Consider the following 23771-nt stretch of genomic DNA (forward strand, 5'->3'; position numbering starts at 1 on the left):
TTTTCGGTTCCCTTGTTATATGTATAAAGGGCTGTGCTGACTTTAATAAAGGTATTTGACATGTGCTTCCTGTGCTCGGTTTTAGTCCGTTAGATTAAAGTCCTCTTTTGTGAGTGGAAGGACTGCCTGCAGACTCTGTATAGGTGGGTGGAGTGAGTCACAAGATTGTAGTGGATGCAGAATATGTTGAAAGTTAGCTAAAGGAAGACTTCATTCTGGGACGAAGTGCTTTCATGCATTTCACTCCTGTGTAGTGTGGCCATACTTCTCAATTTATGCCCATTGTTATATCATAATTACTCATAGTGCCCCCCTTCTAAAGAAGACTGATTCGGGTGATAGCTTACACAGTCACCCTCTCCTTAAGTGGAATGGTCTTTTTTCCTGTTCCAAGTCTCTGGTGGAATCTGGAGTTATCACAGGTTCTGCTGCTGTGTATCTTTCCCTATTTCTAGCACATCATCTTGGGTCCTTTCTAAACAAAATCCCACTTTATTAAAAAACTATTTCTGAGGGTTTAGCTGGGCAAAATGCTGCTACTAGCTGTCTTATGTATACCAAGGAAGGGGAGGGAATCCCTGGCCCAGCGTTTCCACGGCCATCTCTCTATCATCGCTCCTGATTGCAGCCCCACAGCTCTCTCCTGTTCTATATTATCTATTGATTGCAAATTTGGAGCCTCTTTGAGACTTTTCCAAAGCCACCATTTCCTGTCTCTTTACAGCCATCTTCAGTGCTTGTTCTGGGTCTTGGCTGCATTATTCATTTTTTTTTATCAATATCATCTGCCCCAGGCTGTGTTCTTGTATTAGTTTTCTGTTGCCACATGGCAAATTACCACAATGTTAACATGTTAAAATAACATCCACTTAATATGTCAGTTTTTGTGGATCCAAAGTCTGGACTCTGGACTAAAATCAAGAGTAGGGGTGCCCAGGTGACTCGGTCAAGTTAAGTGTCTGACTCTTGGTTTCAGCTCAGGTCATGATCTCATGATTTGTGAGTTTGAGCCCCACATCAGGCTCAGCACTGACAGTGTAGAGCTTGCTTGGGATTTTCTTTCTCCCCCTCTTTTTGTCCCTACCCTGCTTGCACACTCTCTCTCAAAATAAATAAATAAAAAATAAAATCAAGAGTAAAGTATGGTCTTATTTGGGTTGTATTCACCCTGGAAGTGTGACTAAGGAGGAGTCTATTTCTTTTTTTTTAATGATTATTTACTTTTGAGTAATAAATCTGGGGGGAGGGGCACAGAGAGAGGAAGACACAGAATCCTAAGCAGGCTCCAGACTCTGAGCTTTCAGCACAGAGCCCAACATGGGGCTCGAACTCACTGACTGTGAGATTATGACCTGAGCCTGAGTCAGATTCTTAACTGACTGAGCCACCCAGGTGCCCCAGGGGGAATCTATTGCTGAGCTCATTTAGGTTGTTAGCAGAATTCAATTCCTAGTGGCTAAAGGACAAAGAAACCTGTTTCTCCCTGGCTGTTGACTGAGAGTTGCTCTTGGCTTGAGGCTGCCCTCAGATCTTAGCCACATGGCTCTGCCACAGCATGGCAGCTGTCTTCTTCAAAGCCAGCATGAGGACATCTCTATCAAGGACTCACCTGATTAGGTCAGACCCACCTGAGGTAATCTCCCTTCTTATTAATTTAGAGTGAATTGATTAGTGGTCTAATTACATCTGAAAAACTCCTTTACTGTTGCCATATAGTATAACCTACTCAGGACAGTGACATCCCATCACATTTCACAAGTTCTTTCAGCATTCAGTGGGAGGGGGTTATACCAGGTATGTATGCCAGGTGGCAGAAATCCTAGGGAGGACATCTTAGAATTCTGCCTACCACAGATCCTTACAGAGTAGACTCTGGGACAGACATTTCCATGTAGGAAGTTCACTTCTGAGTGCTTCAAAGATGACCAGTTGTGGAGTAGCGCTGAGTGACCTGAGAAGTTAGCTATGTTATTGTCATAAGGCCTTGGCCAACAGCATGGGAGCTTCAGAAGCTGGGATGGCCCTTTAGATTTGTACTGAGTTGGGGGAGAGGCTGTGTTTTTATACCCTGTCCTTGGCTAGTCATTGGATACAAGCTGTCCTGAGAGCTGACCTTGTAAGTTGAGAGTGGAGTCTACAACCTTCACAACAGCTGGGGGAATAAGGTTTCAGTCCTAATAGGGTGCTATGGTCTGAATGTGGCCCTCAAAGTTTATATGTTGAAATCCTCAAGCCCAATGTGATAGTTTTAGGAAGTGGGGCCTTTGGGAGGTGATTAGGTCATGAAGGCATTAAACAAAATTAAAAAAAAATTTTTTTAATGTTTATTTATTTTTGAGACAGAGAGACAGACTGCAAGCAGGGGAGGGGCAGAGAGAGAGGGAGACAGGATATGAAGTAGGCTCCAGCCTCTGAGCTGTCAGCATAGAGCCCAAGGTGGGGCTCAAACTCACAAACCACGAGATCATGACCTGAGCTGAAGTCATATGCTTAACCGACTGAGATACCCAGGCGCCCTGGCATTAAATAAAATTAATGCCCTTATAGAAAAGGTCCAAGAGAGCTCCCTTGGTCCTTATGCCATGTGAGAATATGAGAAGTTTGCATGCTTGGAGAGGCCCTTATCTGACCATCCTGGCACATTGATCTTGGACTTCAAGCTCCAGAACTATGAGAATAAAATTCCGTTGCTTATAAGCTATCTAGTCTGTAGAATTTTATTCTAGCATACTGAATGTAGTCCATTCAGATACAGGGTGATCTGGGGTGTGCAGTACAGCATCTATAGCTTAATTTCACTTGTTTTACTGTCTTCAGGGCAATTAATCACCTATGATCTTATTCACCTATTTACTTCTTTATTTAATTCCTACCGCCTTCACTAATTATAACCTTTATGAGCACAAGGTTGTTCTCTGTTTTATACTGCTCAAACCTCACATCCTACAATAGAGGTTGGTACTTAGTAGATGTTCAATAAATATTTGTTGATTCCACAAATGAATTGGCTTTCTATAGTTCAATCCAGAATGTATTAAAAATCTCTGGTCTTTGGTTTGTTTGTTTGTTTTTTTTTTTTCATTTAACATATCTTTTCTTTCATTTCATGGAGTACAAGATTATAGAAAAATATTGAGTCAGCTATCTGGTACCTCTTTCCAGATCTCTGTGATGTTGCCATCAGCCTACAGCCTATTCATCATCTCTGACCTCCATGGACTGGTTTCCTCTTATCTCCCATCACCGGTAGCTAAGTCCAACCCCAAGAACTGGATTCTCCCCAGCTCATTTATTTTATAGACCCAGGATCCTCTTAATCATTCCTGTTTAGATTTTATCACAAAATACAATTTTCTACCCAAATTTCTAGAAATTAATCCTTTTTTTCTTCCTTTTTTTTTTTTTTTTGGACTGGGCTTAAGCAGTTATTTGGAAACGTTGGCCCAAGTTCCAAAATACTGAATAATATGGAAATGCTTGTTATCACTTATTGAGAGGTATCTATAGAAGTGACATTGTTGTAAGTTGTTCCATAAATCATTTTTAGTTTTTCAACAACCTTTCAAAGAAGAGCTCATCATTCCTATATTATAGATGAGGAAACTGAGGCTTGGGAGCTTTTTGTAGCGTTAATATGTAGTGTAAAAAGTGTTGATGCTTCAAAACCTCAGTGTAACAGACTCCAATATCAATGGTCTTAACAACGCTGTTTCTATTGCATGCCTCTCCCAGTCTGGAAGTCTGCTGCTTATTACCTTCCATGAAACAGGTTCTTACAATTTCATGCTCATCAGTGATCAGATGCTCAGATACAGCTTAGCACTGTTCTTCCTCTGTGAAGGAAGAAAGACGTGGACCTGGTTGATGATACCGAACCCCTCCAGCCCCATGCAAGAACTGTTCTTTATGAATATCATCATTATGAAATGAGCTAAATTTCCTTTTTGAGGGATCATAAGTGGCTGAAAGCTCAGGAATATTCTCTCTCTCTCTCTCTCTCTCTCTCTCCCTATAAGTCTATGTCTATGTCTATGTCTATGTCTATGTCTATGTCTGTCTATGTCAATGTCTATATCTATCTATCTACTTTCACTGAGCCCATATCACAACCTTCTAATACCTAACATGTGAGTGTATCCTGCTACTTTGCATCCATGTGCCTGTTTTGCAGTGTAAATCCAAGATCTCAAACATTTGATAGAAGCTTCACCAATTATTCAGCTGAAACAAATAGTAGAGTATCTCAGCAATAGATGTTAGTAGGACTTTTTATGAGAGCAGAGGTTTAACATATAAATCGTACCATGGAAAATTAATCGTTTAGATAATAAAGACAAATGGAGACTAATTTCTAAATAGCCTCCCTTCCTTGCTCCACCCCCACATCATAGAAACACACATTAGGAAGAGCATCTATTTGTCAGATTTGCTGGTGTGTTGCTTCAGAGCTTACAACAGTATTACCAACTTTCTGAAGGAGCTCATCGATCTAAATTGGTTTAATCTTGAGATTTTCTTTATCATAAATAGCTCTAAAGCAGTGACATTGTACTTTCCTCAGCTGAGGGATAGCTGAGTAAATTCTATAGAATCAGGAGTCAGTGGATTTATTTGTTTGTTTGTTTGTTTATGTATTTAGAGCACGCAGGGGAGGAGCTGAGAGAGAGGGAGACAAAATCCCAAGCCTGATGCAGGGCTCAAACCCTTGAATCACGAGATCATGACTTGAGCCGAAGTCAAGAGTTGGATGCTTAAAAGCCACCCAGGCGTGCCAGGAGTCAGTGGATTTAATGTGATCCAATAATTATTTTATTTATGAAAATTTCAGCTATTTTAAAAATTAGCATTGCTTTCTTCAAAAGTTACATATTCTATGAGAGGTTTTGAAAAATGTAATGTAAAACATTCAATGCAATTGAATGATGATTTCCTTTTTAGTATACTTTCACATTTGTACTAAGCATTTGATAGAAGGAATGGCTATCATAAACTGAAAGACATTTTAAGGGGGTACTTTTGATTCTACAGTAAATTAATGTGATAGCTATGGGAAAATGGCCAATGTCCCTCTGTGTAGTTTTACATCAAAAAATGATTAAGCGGACACTGAACTTGTAAGTAAATATGGTCAGCTATTCAGATGCCAGCAGCCTTTATTCCTAGGATGCTTCTCACAATGTGGAACATGACATGCAATGTTTTATTCTTGAGAATACAAGCCTTCTCTTACCTATTTATCTAACATCATTACATACAGAGTAATCATCATGAAATAGAAACTTATGTTGGAAGCAAATACAAAATAAAATGATCTGAAAAAGTATTAGCAATTAGCCAGAAAATGTAAGATGTAAATGAGTTAGTGCATGGAATGTTGAAGTTGGTGGTAGCTTGATCTGTGCTCTGAGCCATCTTAGAAGATGAAAACAGTGATTCATGATGCAGTTTGGGCAAGTATTCAAGCTGATACAAACTGCTCCAAAATGTAGTAAAAGTCGAAAAGGCAGTTTGAGGAAGTACACAGGAAACCTGGAATTCTCTATTGGCAGTGTGATCTGGAAAAACTCCAGGAACCTGAGTACCCATTTCCACATTCTTGGATTAGGAATTGAAGGTGTTCAGCATGGCTCTTTCAAATGTTGGGCTTGCATTGTACTTGGCTGTCTAGTCTCGCTCTATGTCCACATCAGTCAATAAATAAAAACCTCCAATTTTTATTTAAAAAATTTTCTAAAGAATACAATAGTTACTGTGTTCTCTTTGGTTTCTGGGCATTCAGATTTTCATTATATGCCCAGCTAATTTCTTTGGATAGCACGCAAGTATGTGACAGCCTATGATGAATGTCATAATAAGACTGTGCAGCACCTGTGACCCGGAAGTGAAATGTGCAAATCACAACTGCTTGAGCAGCCACAGGGGGGAGGACATTTTACAGTGGCTCTCACATTTATTTCAATTAAGGTTTTTATAGAGTGTTTATTGTGTAATTTAGTGATTCCAATTTCTTCCCAAACTTAGTTACAAACCTATAAACTATATGAACTTGCTACCCAATTTGGACTTACTAGGGAGGTCTGTTCTCGTGGTTCTCCATGTGAACCCTGGGGTGGGAAACAGGTCAATGATTCCTCTAAGAAAGTATCAGCCCAAATGGCCGACCTCCCCCTATCTCAGGGGGTCCAGAAAGCAGTTGTTTGTGACAACCATATATGAATTTATGCCAGAGTGGACCTCCCACATCTGTGACCAACTTTCTACTGTTTCCTAGTGTGATGTTTCCTAGTCACAACTATTTCTGTCAATATAACTGACATTATAACTGACAATATAACTGACATTATAACTGACATTTAACTGACACCTGCATGTTGGTGGTTCATCCACCAAGGTGTGACTATAGGAAGCACATCCTCTGTTTCCCTACAGGATTGAGATGGGCCATGCTGAGCCACAGCCCATGGGGAGAGACTAAGCCTGGCAGATATGATGACTGCTAATGCTTGGTCTTCTGGCAGCGGCTTTGTTTTTCATTAATGATCGCTTTGATGTAGGTTGAAGGACCCCCAGTGTCTCCTGGGATGTATCTCACTCTCAGAAGGTAAATCGAAGCAATCTGCTCACTTGGAAGTTTGACTTGTATTTGTGCAACACATCTATTGTTCTTGTGAAGAAATAACCCTTAAAAGTTTTTTTTAAGGTAACAGTAAAATCTGATTTCTAAATCTATGTTGCTGGCTCAGACTTTGTTGACAAGTAAAATTATTTTTTTAAGGACAAAGTAGCTAAAAGACTCTATTTGTGATTATTAAAAATTAAATTATATATGAAGTGATTCACCTTGGAATCAAACTTTATTCCCAGGTCATCCAAACAACTCTCTAAAACTGCCAAAGGAACACGATAATACAAGTTCTTGGAGAGTGTCATTTGGCAAGGTGACCAATAAATGAAATGAAATGTCAGGAGTTTAGAGCAGTAATAAGGATATCAATATACTTCAGGTTGTATAAAATCTCACCAGGAACTTTCACTGGACAGAAGCCAAAGCTAAGAAAGAACCCTGATATCAGGCAGTCTTATAAAGGACTGACTGACAAGAAATCAAGACCTGTAGGAAGAAGTTTCAAGTGTCCTCCAAGAACCTCAAAAACTTTAATATAGAGTATTTTCAGGATTTAAGGTCTGTAAAGCATTCTTTTATGATTTCTTATCGGACACTGAGTTCTGTACCAATTACACTTTCACTTGTTCACTTATTTCTTCATTTATTAAATTTTTTATTATGTTTTGGAGACTGTGACAGGCTTTAGTGATACATAGTTCTGGCAATCGAGGTTCACAATGCTGGGTAGGAGACATATGAATCACATTTTTGTAATTTTTGAAGTATAATTTGCATAAGATGAAATTTGCCTTTTTTTAAATTTGAGTATAGTTGATACTAATATTACACTATTTTCAGGAGTACAACATAGTGATTTAACAAGTTTATACGTTATGCTATTCTCACCATAAGTGTAGCTCCCATCTGTCCCCATACATGAATTCACCAATTTTAAGTGTACAATAGAAGTTAACAATGTATACAGCTGCGTAACTGTACAATCATGACATTAGTCATTTTTTATCACCCCAAAGTCTCTAGTTCCTCCTTATAGTCAATCTACCCCATCTACCCTATTTCCATGGCAATCACTATTCAGTTTTTTCTCACAAGAGTTTTGATTTTTTCTAGAACTTTATGTAAAGGGAATCATATAATACATAGTCTTCTGTGTCTAGCCTTTTGCATTTAGCATAATGTTTTTGAGATTCATCCATTTTATTGAAAACATCCATAGATTTTTTTTTCTTTTACGAGCAGCATTACTTACATGGCTATGCCAAAATTTTTGTAGCAATTCATCAGTTGATAGATTAGTAAGGTTGTTTTCAGTTTTGGGCTGTTATGAATAAACTTGTTACAAATCTTTGTGTATGGGTCTTTGTGTGAGTATTTGTTTTCATTTCTTTTGGGTAAATACCTAGGAGTAATAAATTCTGGGTATTATTTTCTTATGGGGTTGTTGGCATTTATTATGCTGTCCCCAGAGTTTGACTTAATCCCCATTTAATCTCCATGTTTTACACTCAACCTTCCTCATACATGCCATGTTTATGCATTAGGCCTCTCTAGACCTCGGCAGGGTAGGTCAGGTCCCCACCTACCTGTAATTCCCTCTGTGCCTACACTGTAATGTGACTTCCTTGGTCCTTTTTTCTCAGTAATCACTTCTCTGTACTCTTTCCATATTGATAGCCAGGAATTAGTTGAAATATTTTGGCTATCAACAGTTCCTTTCCCATGCTCATGAAAGACGGAACTCAAATAGCCTTCTCTGACTACCCTAGCCTTTATTAAACTTTCCTAGTCATTGACATGTTTTACATCTCTTAAGATCCGTGTTAACTGTTGATACGATGTTTAAAAAAATTTTTTTAAATATTTATTTATTTTTGAGAAAGAGAGAGAGAGAGACAGAGTGCAAGCAGGGGAGGGGTAGAGAGAGAGAATCCGAAGCAGGCTCGAGGCTCTGAGCTATTAGCACAGAGCCTGACATGGGACTCAAACCCATGAACCACAAGATCATGACCTGAGCTGATGCTGGATGTTTAACCAACTGAGCCACCAGGCGTCCCTCTTGAGAGGGTTTTATTTGTTCATGTGTTTCTTATCTATCTCTCCTACCAGAATGTGAGCTTCATGAAGGCAGGGAATTTATCGCATTCACTTTCTTTCTCTTTTTTTTAATTAAAAAAAATGCATATTTATTTTTGAGAGAGAGACAGACATAGCCTGATGTGGGGTTTGAACACATGAGCAGCAAGATCACAACCTGAGCCAAAGTTGGACACTTAGCAGACTGAGCCACTCAGGTGCTCCTATTGTGTTCACTTTCTGATCCCAGCACTTAGCACTGTTCTTGGCATATAGTAAACACTGCATAGATATTTCTGATGAATCAGAGATGCATGAATCCTCATCCTGACAGTAAGAATATATCATAATCTGGTGTCCCTTAATTTCTTTAATGTGAATCTCTGGATCTCCTCAAGCTTATACTCTTACTGGATTTTACCATGAATCATGATTTCAAAACTTGTATATGCTCTTTGCTTTTCTTTTTCTGTACTGAAATTATACTCATCCTTCAAGGCCTGATTCAAGTCTTCTCCACGAAGTTTTCCATGAGGATAACATTGCTTTTCTTCCTCCTGTGAACATTGACTGTATAGATGGTCTAAGTAACTATTTCATGGTTTCTTTATATTTCTTTATTCTCTAATTATGTCATGGGTTAGTTTTGTCTCCCTGACAGAACTATAAGCTCCTCATAGCCAGAATCCCCTTTTATATCTGCTAAGAAGTGTTGGTCTGTATATTAGCTTTTAAGCAAATTTATGGTGCTCATATTTATGTAGATATATGAGGATTATAGATTACATAGAAGGCTACTATCAGTATCATTCATCCATCCGTCTATTCATTCCATAAATATTTATTCAGTGTTTTTTATGTGCCAGGTAGTGCTTTATATTTTGAGGATACATAAGTCAATAAAACAGCAATAGAGACAAAAAATCTCTGAACTTTTTGAACCTATGTGTTTTGGGTTGACAGCAAAGACAATTTAATAAAAAAAATACATTACATGTTAAGTAGCCATATATAAAATAGGATCTTCAAATTTGAGGGAGAAAAGGAACTCAATAATTGAATTAAAATGTAATCATCAGGCTTTCAACAGCTTATAAAAGACATTTAACCTTATCTTCTATTTAGAAATGGAGTCTCTGGTTTGAGGAGGGGCAAAGAAGGCAGAGCGACATGGACATTTGCTGCTTCTCTGATCCCTGAAATGCATCCAGGTCAGCACCAGACCATTTTGCACAAATAGAAAATTGATCTGAGGACTCACACAACAATCTACATTGGGCCACAGAACTTGACAGGTACACAGCACAAAGAGGTGAACTGGGGGAGAAAAGCTGCAGAGGGTGCAGAGCTGTTTTTGTTTGCGAAGAGAGTATGGAGACGGGGGGGTGGGGGGGGGGGAGAATACAGGAAAAGTACTCTCTGTGAAAGCAGCTAGAATTAAAGAGTAGAAACGCCCACAAGGAACTTAACAAGAAAGGGACAAAGGAGAAAGGAAAGGGTTTCAATACTATTAAGACTCTATAAACAGGGGAGAACAGAGTCAGAAACTCTGCAACTCACTATCTGGCGGAGCTCTGGTGGTAAGGGCAAATCCCCAGGAGCAGACAGCGGGGTCCTCAGGGTCCTTGGGCCACACGGGGAGAGGTGGCTCCTCTGCTGGGAGGACATTTGGTAGAAGCCATGAAGTCTCCCCACAAAGGTCCCAGCGAACCCCAGATTACAGCCACATTTTCTGGTGTTGGAACAAGGATGCTAGGGTGTGGTGAAGACTGGTGCCAGATGTGTGTTGTGATTTACCATAGTCCCTAAACCACTGCTGCTATAGGATCATGCGAAATTTTTCTGGAGTGGGCTGGCACTCAGCCACAGTCTCTGGGCCTCTACAGTGGCATAGTCACGTGAATGTTCCTGGGGAAGGCTGGCACCCAGCCATTTTTTGATGAGACCCTCCCCCAGAGAGTCAGAGCAGGTCAAAGCCTCAGGGCCCTCAGAAGTGAGGGGTTTGGAAACAGCCCCATCTGAGATAAAATTATGGAGGGAGGTACTGCTTGGCAGGCTGACTGCTTGGACATGGACAGTATAGAAGCAGGGAATGGATAGAAGCCTGAGACAAAGGAGGGGTGCATGATGGCTGGTTGGTAAGAGCACAGAGTTCTAATGCTAGAGACTGGGAAGCTGTGTGATGCCGTTTTCACCTCTCCCATGCATCCTTACACATGTACCTGTGACCCTCACTGATCCACCACAGTAAGCTAAGCAGCGCCACCTCGTGGAGAATGGAGCAGTTATACCAAGCCTTGTCCAACTGCGCCAACCAAGCCCTAGAGGATCACCACAAGTCTCTCTACCTGCTTACTTTACCGACTATAAAGTGCTTCATAGTTTTACTTCTAAAGGAAACTGGATATAATTTCATGCAGATTTCATTCTGTTCGCTGGTCCATCTATTCATTTTTTTGTTTAGTTTCTTATGCTTTGACACAGAAAGAGAAAAAATTTTTTCTTTAAATTTTTCTACTATATTTTAAATTTTTTAATAAAAATTTTTAGTCTATTTTACCTTCTTCATCTCATTTTATTCTATTTGATTGTATACATCTTTTTCAAATTTAAAAATTTTTCCTACTGTTTTTCCTTTTTAAAATTTTCATTTGTTTTCCCTTATTTCTCTACTCTATCAAGCTTCCTTCAACAATCAGACCAAAACACACTTAGAATATAGCTTTCTTTATTTGATTTTTTGTGTGTTGCTTTAAATTTTTTAAATTTTATTTTTAATTTTATTATTTTCTTCCTCCAAAATGATGAAATGAAGCAACTCACCCCAAAAGAAAGAGCAGGAAGAGATAATAGCCAGGGACTTATTCAATGCAGATATAAGCAAGATGGCTGAACTAGAATTTAGAATCACGATAATAAGAATACTAGTGGGGGTCGAAAAAAGCATAGAATCTCTTTCTGTGGAGATAAAGGAAATAAAATCTAGTCAGGATGAAATTAAAAATGCTATAACTGAGTTGAAATCTCAGATGGATGCCATGGTGGCAAAGATGGATGAAGCAGAGCAGCAAATACAGAGGACAAGTATATGGAGAATAATGAAGAAGAAAAAAAGAGGGAAAATAAGGCAAAAGAGCACAAAGAAGAATTAGAGAACTCAGTGACTCATTAAAAAGGAATAACATCTGAATCATAGGGGTACCAGAGGATGAAGAGAGAGCAAAAGGGATAGAAGATTTATATGAGCAAATAATAGCAGAAAACTCCTGACCTGGGGAAAGACACAGACATCAAAATCCAGGAATATAAAGAACTCTCACTAGATTCAACAAAACTGACCATCAACAAGGCATATCATAGTCAAAGTCACAAAATACACAGACAAGGAAAGAATTATGAAAGGAGCAAAGGAAAACAGGTCCTTAATCTATAAGGGAGACAGATCAGGTTTGCAGCAGTCCTATCCACAGAAACTTGGCAGGCCAGAAAGGAGAGGCAGGATATATACAGAAAGGAGTGGCAGGATATATACAACATGATGAAACGGAAAAATATGCAGCCAAAACTTTATCCAGCAAAGCTGTCATTCAAAATAGAAGGAGAGATAGTTTCCCAGACAAATAAAAACTAAAAAATTTTGTGACCACTAAACCAGCCCTGCAAGAAATTTTAAGGGGGACACTCTGAGGGGAGATAGATAAAACAAAACAAAAAAGACCAAAAGCACAAAGACTAGAAAGGATGAGAGAACACCACCAGAACCTCCAACTCTACAGGCAACACAATGGCAATAAGTTCTTATCTTTCAGTACTCACTGTAAATGTCAATGGATTAAATGCTCCAATCAAAAGACATAAGGTAACAGAATTGATAAGAAAACAATATCCATCTATATGTTGTTTACAAGAGACCCATTTTAGACCTAAAGACACCTTCAGATTGAAAGTAAGGGGATGGAAAACCATCTATCATGCTAATGGTCACCAAAAGAAAGCTGGAGTAGCCATACTTATATCAGAAAATCTAGACTTTAAATGAAGACTGAAACAAGAGATGAAGAAGGACATTACATCATAATTAAGGGGTCTTTCCACCAAGAAGTTCTAACAGTTGAAAACATTTATGCTCCAAATGTGGAGAAACCCAAATATATAAATCAATTAATCTCAAACATAAAGAAACTCATTGATAATAGTGCCATAAAGGTAGGGGACTTCAACACCCCACTTACAACAATGGACAGATTATCTAAGCAGAAAATCAAGGCAACGATGGCTTTGAACGACACACCAGACTGGATAGACTTAACAGATATATTCAGAACATTTCATCCTAAAGCAGCGGAATACACATTCTTCTTGAGTGCACATGGAAAATTGTCCAGAATGGATCACATACTGGGACACAAATCAGCCCTCGACAAGTACAAAAAGATCAAGATCATACTGTGCATATTTTCAGACCACAATGGTATGAAACTCGAAATACACCACAAGAAAAAATTTGGAAAGGTAACAAATACTTGGAGACTAAAGACCATCCTACTAAAGAATTAATGGGTGAACCAAGAAGTTAAAGAGGAAATTAAAAAGTACATAGAAGCCAATGAAAATGATAACACCACAGCCCCAAACCTCTGGGATACAGCAAAGGCAGTCATAAGATGGAGGTATATAGCAATCCAGGCCTTCCTAATGAAGGAAGAAAAGTCTCAGATACACAACCTGACCTTACAACTCAAAGAGGTGCTGGAAAAAGAACAGCAAATAAAACCCCAAAACAGCAGAAGATGGGAAATAATAAAGATTAGAGCAGAAATCAGTGCTATTGAAATGAAAAAACAAAAACAAAAACAAAAACAGTAGAACAAATTAATGAAACCAGGAACTGGTTCTTTGAAAGAACTAACAAAATTGATAAATCCCTAGCCAGTTTGATCAAAAAGAAAAAGGAAAGGACCAAAATAAATAAAATCAAGAATGAAAGAAGAGAGATGACAACCAACACTGCAGAAATACAAACAATAATAAGAGAATATTATGAGCAATTATATGCTAATAAATTGGGAAGAAATTCCTAGAAACATATACACTACCAAAACTGAAACAGGAAGAAATAGAAAATGTGAACAGACCCATAATCAGTAAAGAAATCGAATTAGTACTCAAAAATCTCCCAAAAAACCAAGAATCCAAGACCAGATGCTTTCCAGGGTAATTCTACCAAACATTTAAAGAAGAGTTAACACTTACTGTTTTGAAGCTGTTTCAAAAAATAGAAATTGAAGGAAAACTTCCAACTCATTTTATGAGGCCAGCATTACCTTGATTCCAAAATCAGACAAAGAACCCACTAAAAAGGAGAACTACAGACGAGTATCCCTGATGAACATGAATGCAACAATTCTCAATAAGATACTAGCCAACCAGATCCAACAATATATTAAAAGAATCCTTCACCACGACCAAGTGGGATTTATACCTGGGATGCAGGGCTGGTTCAATACCTGCAAAACAATCAATGTGATACATCACATCAATGAAAGAAAGGACAAGAACCACATGATCCTCTCAATAGATGCAGAGTAAGCATTTGACAAAATATAGCATCCTTCTTGATAAAAACCCTCAAGAAAGTAGGGATAGAAGGATCATACCTCAAGATCATAAAAGCCATAAACGAGAGACCCACTGCTAATATCATCCTCAATTGGGAAAAACTGAGAGCTTTCCCCCTAAGGTCAGGAACAGTACAGGGATTTCCACTCTTGCCACTGTTTTCAACATAGTACTGGAAGTCCTAAGCTCAGCAATCAGACAACACAAAGGAATAAAAGGCATCCAAATCGGCAAGGAGGAAGTCAAACTTTCACTCTTTGCAGACGACATGATACCCTATATGGAAAACCCAAACAATTCCACCAAAAAACTGCTAGAACTGATCCATGAATTCAGCAACGTGGCAGGATATAAAATCAATGCAGAGAAATAAGTTGCACTTCATACACCAATAATGAAGCAACAGAAAGAAAAATCAAGGAATTGCACCATTTATGATTGCACCAAAAGCCATAAAATACCTAGGAATAAACCTAACAAAAGAGGTGAAAAATCTATACACTGAAAACTATAGAAAGCTTATGAAAGAAATTGAAGAAGTGACACAAAAAATGGAAAAGTATTCCATGCTTATTAATTGGAAGAATAAATATTGTTAAAATGCTGATACTACCCAGAGCAATTTCGATATTGAATGCAATACCTATCAAAATAACACCACCATTCTTCACAGAGCTAGAACAAGCAATCCTAAAATTTGTATGGAACCAGAAAAGACCCTGATAACCAAAGCAATCTTGAAAAAGAAAACCAAAGCAGTAGGCATCACAAGCCCAGACTTCAAGCTGTATTACAAAGCTGTAATCATCAAGACAGTATGGTACTGGCACAAAAACACAGATCAATTGAACAGAATAGAGAACCCAGAAATGGACCCACAAATGTATGGCAAACTAATCATTGACAAAGCAGGAAAGAATATCCTATGGAATTAAGACAATCTCTTCAGCAAGTGGTGCTGGGAAAATTGGACAGCGACGTGTAGAAGAATGAACCTAGACCACTTTCTTACACCATACACAAAAATAAACTCAAAATGGATGCAAGACCTAAACAGAGGACAGGAAGCCATCAAAATCCTCGAGGAGAAAGCAGGCAAAAACCTTTGTGACCTCAGCCACAGCAACTTTTTACTCAACATGTCTCCAGAGGCAAGGGAAACAAAAGCAAAAATGAACTATTGGGACCTCATCGGGATAAAACAAACAAACAAACAAACAAACAAACAAACACCTTCTGCACAGTGAAGGAAACAATCAGTAAAACTAAAAGGCAACTGATGGAATGGGAGATGATATTTGCAAATGACATATCAGATAAAGGGTTAGTATCCAAAATATATAAGAACTTATCAAACTCAACACCCAAAAAACAAATAATCCAGTGAAGCAAAGAACAAAAGACATGAATAGACACTTCTCCAACGAAGACATCCAGATGGCCAACCGACACATGAAAAGATGCTCAACATCACTCATCATCAGGGAAATACAAATCAAAACCACACTGAGATACCACCTCACCCCTGTCAGAATGGGTAACATGAACAACTCAGACAAAAACAGATGATGACAAGGATGCGGAGAAAGAGGATCTCTTTTGCATTGTTGGTGGGAATGCAAGCTGGTGCAGCCACTCTGGAAAACAGTATGGAGGTTCCTCAAAAAATTAAAAATAGAACTACCCTACAACCCAGCAATTGCACTACTAGGTATTTATCCAAAGGATACAGATGTGCTGTTTCGAAAGGGCACATGCATCCTGATGTTTATAAGCAGCACTATTGACAATAGCCAAAGTATGGGAAGAACCCAAATGTCCATTGACAGATGAATGGATAAAGTTGTGGTATATACATACAATGGAATACCACTTGGCAATCAAAAAGAATAATATCTTGCCATTTGCAACAACGTGGATGGAACTGGAGGGTATAATGCTAAGTGAAATTAGTCAGAGAAAGACAAATATCATATGACCTCACTCATGTGGAATTTAAGATATAAAACAGATGAACATAAGGGAGAGGAAGCAAAAATAACATACAAACAGGCAGGGGGACAGAACATAAGAGCCTTAAATATAGAGAACAAACTGAGCTGGAGAGGTTGTGGGTTGGGGATGGCTAAATGGGCTAAGGGGATTTAAGGAAGACACTTGTTGGTATGAATACTTGGTGTTATATGTAGGGAATGAATCACTGGATTCTACTCCTGAAATCGTCATTGCACTATATGCTAACTAACTTGGGTGTAAATTTTTAAAAATAATAAATAATTTAATTAAAAAAATAAACCTCAAAAAATGCTTCTCTGTTCTATTTTAAAACAATAAAAATAACTATGTGGGGTCAAAAAGGGAAAAATATTATTGCATTTGCTTCAATGGGGAGTAGTTTGCAAACAATGAGTATGGTCTTCTAACGTGATCCGAATAATCTCTGCTTCATTGTGAGCCACAAAAGTTGATTTAATGTAACTCTGAAAACTGCCAAAGTTGAAATTTCATTCCTGACTCTAAATCAACACATCATCAGGAGAGAAGGTTTGTACCTTGAATTGCTTGGGGCATGTTGGTTGCAGTCATTGCTTTCTGTATCCCTAGGCCATTCTCTCCTAAATCCCCTAAATCTAAAATCTCAAAATAATCCTCTTACTGTCTTCTTTTCCAAAAATCCACTCAGAGTGGATCACATGAGTGAACTTCCTTGTGGAATTCTATCTCAATCTCTTCTCGGGACCTCTGTCCATTAAGAACCCTTAACAGGCATGTCAACAGTAGGTTTATAGCTAAAAGTTTTGGTCCAGCAGCAATGTTTACACAATTGCATATTTTGGGTCATTCACATTGTATAAATATTGTCAGGCTTCGCTATTCAACAGCTTGCCTGTATTTTGTAGAGTATATGGTTTACTTTCAGAAAGTAGCCCTTGGAGGAAAGTTAAAAATTGAGTATTAAAATTTTTTAATAGTACTGGCAAAGAATGAGAAAGAGTATTATTAGATTAGCAAATATATTGGTCAGAAATATTAATGACTATCAAAAATAAATATCCATTGATATAAAAATTCTACAGTGGGAAGCAGTAATGGATTTTAAAGCTAAAACTTATATGAACTTTTAAAATGTGTGATGTAAATATACTCCAATAGGAGTATAGGAATATGGAATTCATATTTTAAAGATGGGATTAATTTCTATTTGTTTTTAATTTTTATAAATGTCAAAGTATAATGTGTTATGAACAATGCAGAGAATAGAATTTTTGAAATTTCCTAGAGCATTCATAATTTATCAGTGCTGGCTGTCTTCTCCCCAAACACCTTGGTATTTTTGAAATAAAATTATAAAAGAGTGTATTCAAGATCTGGATAAAAGGTTTCCTGGGATAAGGAGGAAAGAGAAAAGATTTGAAGGCTATACACTGTATCTTCCTGACATTTTTCATTTCACATTTTTAACTTGATTGCATGTCCATTTATTCATTCAACAGATATTTATTGATCTGTTATTTGCTTGGCACCATTCTAAAGGATGAAGATATAGTAATGAAAAAATATTCCTGTCCTCACAGAGTTCTTAGTGAGGCAGGGGAGATATACAATGGAATAAAAAGGTAAAAAAAAATGTAGGATACGTTAGATGGCAATATGTACTGAGGTTATAAGACGAATAAAGGAGGGAAGTGGGTTGAACTTTTAGTTAGGCTGCCCAGGGAGGGCTTCACTGGGAAAGTGACTTGAAATACTTGAAGGAGTTAGAGAGCACGTATCTGGGGAAAGAGTGTTCATGGCAAGGAAACAGCAAATGTAAAAATCTTAGGTGGGAACAGGTTTGGGATATGGACAAAAGGAGGTCAGCATGACTGGAAAAGAGTGATTGTGTCAGTGAAGCCACTGATACTCTTCTCTGCCTGTATAACTGTAAGAATACGGATAGTCTAACAGGTACTCTTTTCCTACTATTCATTAGTGGTTCCAGATCTATGTCAACTGAAGACAATGCCCTATTTCAGGCCAGTGCTTACTTTCTATGTTTTTTATTTTTTTAAAGACTTAATTTTTTAGATTAGTTTTAGGTTTAAAATATCATTACAAGGGAAGTTGAGGGATTTTTCATTTACCCCATCCCTGCATAGCTTCCTCTGTTATCAACATCATGCACCAGAACGGATTTTATTAAGTTTTTTAACCAAGGATGAACCTACATTGACACGTCATAAACACTCAAATTCCATATATACCTTAGGGTTCTTTCTTGGTATTGTATATTCTATGAGTTTAGACCAATGTGTAGTAACCTATATCCATCATTGCAATATCATACAGAGGATTTTCACTGCCCTAAAAATCTTCTGTGCTCCATTTATTTGTCTCCCATCTTCTGTACTGCACACATTGATTTATTTACTACCTCCTCAGTTTTTCCTTTTCCTAGATGTCATACAGGCAGAATCAAACAGCATTTAGCCTTTTTAGACTGGCTTCTTTCACTTACTAACATGCATTTAAGGTTCCTCCATGTCCTTTTATGTCTAGATAGCTCATTTATTTTTAGTGCTGAATAATATTCCCTTGTCTGGATGTACCACAGTTTATTTGTCCACTCACCTACTGGAGGACATCTTGGTTGTTTCCACGTTTTGGCAATTATGAGGAAAGCTGCTATAAACATCCTTGTGCAGGTTTTTGTGTGAACATAAATCTTCAACTCTTGTGGGTAAATACCAAAGAGTGTGATTGCTGGATCATATGGTAAGAATATGTTTAGTTTTCTAAGAACCCGCCAAACTGTCTTCCAAAGTGGCTGTACCATTTTACAATTCCACCAGCAACGTATGAGAGTTCCTATGGCTCCACATCCTTGCCAGCGTTTGGTGTTGCTTACTTACTTTTCATTTCTAAGAGAAGTGTTGTTTCTGACATGAATTAGAATAGAATTAATTTGTCAGTCTATTCCTTGCTTTGATCAAAGAAAGGACTTGGGGAAATGAAAAGCTCTAATGTCTTTGTTAAATTAATTGAAATATGTAAAAATTTAAAAAGCAAAACTGAAAAATATTAATTGACATTTTGCCAACTCCAATTTAATTCAACACACATTTTATTGAGATCCTCTTATGTAACAAGTTAGCTGCTTGTTCCTTTGGGGGATATGGTTAGCAAAGAGCCATGGACTACAACTTTCTCAGTTCCAACTTTCTCAGGGCTCTTTAACAGAAGAACCTAATAATTTGTTCTAATAATACTGTCCCACTTATCTGTTGCTTTGGTCTGAGTGTCTTGCTTAATTTGCTTGCAAGCTGTGTTTTCTTAATACAGAAATTTATTATGCCTCAGTGAAGTAGATATTAAATACTACTCTCATTTTTTTTCAGAATAGTAGAAAGATTTCCAATGTTTGTCCTCAGATGCCTGTGAGATCCTTGTTATTCTGTGTCTGGTGCAGATGCTTCTAGGCGTCCACTTTGCACCTGCAGAAATGGGCAAACCGATGCCCATTGTTTTGCATCACACATAACTTCAGAACATGGCTCCTCTTCAGAACATGGTTCCTCTATCCCAGAAGTACTTCAGTGTTAAACAGATGAGTTTTCTTCAGAAAGAATTTTCTGTGTATCCATTGTCAGAGCTAACATATCTGTGATAGTTCTTTCCCTGACTACACTGGATACTGTGGATCTTTTCCTTTTTCTTTTACTAAGGTTTATATAGATTTTACCCTTCACTTTTCTCCCTCTTCCTCTCATTTGGTTTTTGTGATTTCCATCCAATATGCTTGCACCTGGATTCCCTCTATTTTGAAAGAAAGTTTTATTTCTCACAATGCATTGGTGAATATTATTTGCTACACTGTGTTTGGAAGGATTCTGTGACTGAGTCCAGGTTCAGGAGGAGAGAGTGTTGGGATTAATTAGTAATGAGAGAGTGTCAGGAAATAGTAGTTGTTGCAGGACCTCACTGTCTGTACTGTTGGCTTGCACGGATGGTGTAATCCCCTTGGACCAAGCCTACCATTCTTCTTGTTTTTATGGTTTATTTATTTTGAGAGAGAGAGAGAGAACACAACTGGGGGAGGGGCAGAGGGTGGGGAGAGAGAGTCCCAAGCAGGCTCCACACTCATCATGGAGCCCAATGCAGGCTCAATCTCACAACAATGAGATCATGACCTGAGCCAAAATCAAGAGTCGGACACTTAACCAACTGATCTACCCAGGCGCCCCCCAAACCTAATCCTACAGACTGCAGCATGAGGTCATGTCATGCACAGTTCAGGTCCTTGAACTACCATATCTCAGCAAATGTTCGATATTTGGAAGGAACTACTTGCTCACTTTGGATACAGAATATACTCAAGATATGCAAATTTGTCATATATGATTTTTAATGGGATGAAGCCTTTAATAGTTGATATCACTTGGGATCATCTATTTCAGACTTTCTGTTTGGTAGACTATCTATGGTCAATGGTATTAGCAAGTGGGCTGGGTATCTGAAAGACTCATTAAGTTTCAGATTCCTGAAAACTTGAGGGATTTATTTCCCACTTTCTGGAATGCATGCTACTAAGGCATTTAAAGTGCCTGCTAGTTCCTGTTCATAAGGCTCAATAACATGATGTCATCAAGGTAGTTAACGTGATATTGTGTAAAATTCCAAGATGATCAACATCTTTGAGTGCTAAATTATGTCAGACAATGGGAAAGTTGGTATAGTTGTGATGCAAGAGTGTGAAGGTGAGTTGCTGTCCTCGCTAAGTGAGAACAAACTGTTTCTGGTGAGACCTGCAATTTGGTATAGACAAAAAGTCATTTTCTGGATCAATAGCTGCTTACCAGGATCCAGAGGTTGTATTTATTTACCCCTTGAAAAATGAAATACTGTATCTGAAGTAGCTACCGCAGTTGGAATAATGACCTGCCTGACATTATAACAACCCACTATCCACCTGCATTTTGCATAGGAAAAAAAGGAGAATTACATTGGAATGTGATATGAGTTATCATCCTTTCACCTTTCAGATTTTTGGTGAACTCCATGCTCTCTGTAATTCCATCGTGTTCAGATGTGGCTTACTGCTCTGGTTGAGAGAGAATGTTTCAGAGCCCACTACCTCATCATCATACCATAACAGCCCTACCTCCAGAGGTAAGAGAGGTCACATGGTGATTCTGTTATAAACATGACTATTCAATTTATATATGCAAGGTCTGGGGATATAAATATAGGCCCCCAAATCCACTTTATCAGTTGACCTCCATAAGCCCCACATTGACCAGTGGACCACAGTGGCAGTATAAATCAAGAGAGCTAGAATCTAGTAATCTTGAGATAGGACCGGATGTTTTCCTTTTCCCTGAGCGTGATCACCCTATATATAAGCACCTTTTGGAAGGCTTAGAAAATATTTCAGAATATAATTATGGTGATTCTGGATAAAGCCCCTGTACTCTGAGTTTATGAACCTGGTTAGGGCTGCACTGGGGGAGAAGAGGTGCTTCACCATTGTGGTGATCCCAGATAGATTTCTGCTCACTTGGGCTAGAATTTTTATACTTGATCCTAGCCAAAAGGCCGAGAAGCGATGGGCTAGAATTTTTAATTATAATTATGATATAATCTATACTTACTATAGATATATTAATATACATATAATATATATGTATATATATACTATATGTATATATATGTATATACATATACATATATACATATATATGTATAATATATAATATACATATATATATATATATATATATATATATATATATATATATAATTATTTAGTGGGCTACCTATTTGTCTTATTGAAACACTGTGATCAATAAGCCTTACTGCAGATACCTGCAGGTCAAATATAATTGTTTATTATGGTAATTATGCAAACCTTGCCTTTAGAGGTTAAGTTGGCCCCTAACATTCCAGAATTTCACTATCCACTTTAAAATCAGAAAGCCCATTTCAGTTGTGGCTTTTCTCACCATTATCCCTAGCTTATGAAAGACAGCCATCCACCATAAAGCTCTTCTAAGCATATAGTGGCCACATCATTAATGCATTTCTCAACACTTATGGGAAGAGGGAGTACTCTGGACTCTCAAGGGACATGTTTGTGTGGATATTCAGGTTTACTCCAGGGTTCCTATCTTTCTAAGCCTTTTGGTCTTTTCTTCTATTTTATGCCAAGGAAGTTCTGGCATCTCATCCTGATTGAATTAGGTCCATGTTTCAGTAATCATCCAAGCCAACTGTTGAAACTCCTCACATTTACCTCATTCTCTGTTAAGTTAAACCATAATAATATACTTGACTTCATCCAATATTATGTGTTACCCTCCTTGGTCTAATATGTATAGAATCTACTCCCATGGTCATCCTCTAAGTTTCTGCCAATGTCTCTTTGCAAAAATCTTGCTATTATTTTGGAATATGAACTCTCTTCTCCCACATGTGACTTGGCACTTGCCTCCATGGACTGTGTTGAGACACAACTCTAGTTGCAGGTCTTGAGGCAGTGAGAGATGATGAGAATACACATCCTCTTTGAAGGCATCAGCCATAGAGGAGCTTATAGAGTCTTCAGGAAAGGTAAGGCTATGCACCTCAGAACCTAAGGAGCTGCTTCTGATGGCAAGTGAGGCTCAGAGATATCAGATTAAAAATACTCAACTCTGTCTAAGTTGAAAAAAATTTCCTCCTTCCAAGTTCAGGCATTCATTCCTTCTAAACAATTCCTAAATTTTTACATAAGAAACTCTGTCTGTTAATTCATCTCATATTGTAATTATGTAACTCGCAAAATTATATTTTGATTAGTCATACCTGCCTTATGAATCCAAGAAATAAGAGGTTCTTTCATGGCTACTAAAGATACTTCCTGGTCTTCTGTGACTTGATGGCAGAGAGAAAGCTTGTTCCCAGTTCTTATAATTACATTTACTACTGTAACTGTCAAGGACTTCAGCTACTTTGTTACTCAAAGCCTTGCCTTCCATAGGAAATTCATCCCAAGAAGCCACAGCCATAATTTAAGTCATTTTGCTATTGTTGCCTGTTACAGATTACCAGCATCCCATTTGTCATTGGCAACGAGATTTCACGCTAAATTGTAAAGCTAAAGAGGTAAATAACCCAATTATAGAATCCTATCTTTGAGGGTCAGCTTCCTGGGTCCACTCATGCTACCAAGTCTTCTATCAATCAAGAGCCAACAACAGATATTTCACATGGAGAACTTTAATATAAGGAATTGGTTACTTGGTATTTTAATTATGTGTTGTAACCAATAAACCAGTTACCTCAAAATTTAATAACTTGAAACAGCAATAATACAGTTATTATCTCACAGAGCTTCTGAGGTTCAGGAATCCAGGAGAAACCTAGGATCCCTTATGAGATTGCAGTCGAACTGTGAGATGGCATTGCAGTTATCTGAAGGCTTGGCTGAAGG

General features: G+C 38.0%; 1 long non-coding RNA gene across 7 annotated transcripts in view; it reads left to right on the forward strand.

Moving 5' to 3' along the window:
- The first annotated feature begins 6387 nt into the window (after nt 1–6387).
- LOC122228093 overlaps nt 6388–23771 on the forward strand; it is a 105153-nt gene continuing 87769 nt past the window's right edge. For 5 of the 7 annotated variants that reach the window (XR_006206406.1, XR_006206410.1, XR_006206411.1 and 2 more), the window contains exons 1-4: nt 6388–6601; nt 9827–9996; nt 17815–17937; nt 21343–21469. This is a non-coding gene — a long non-coding RNA (uncharacterized LOC122228093). Of the gene's footprint in view, nt 6602–9826; nt 9997–17814; nt 17938–21342; nt 21470–22818; nt 22910–23381; nt 23444–23771 lie in introns of all 7 variants that reach the window. The other 2 variants (XR_006206407.1, XR_006206408.1) reach the window with 2 other exon arrangements.

Source organism: Panthera leo, chromosome C1 (assembly GCF_018350215.1).
Source record: "Panthera leo isolate Ple1 chromosome C1, P.leo_Ple1_pat1.1, whole genome shotgun sequence".
Classification (NCBI taxonomy): domain Eukaryota; kingdom Metazoa; phylum Chordata; class Mammalia; order Carnivora; family Felidae; genus Panthera; species Panthera leo.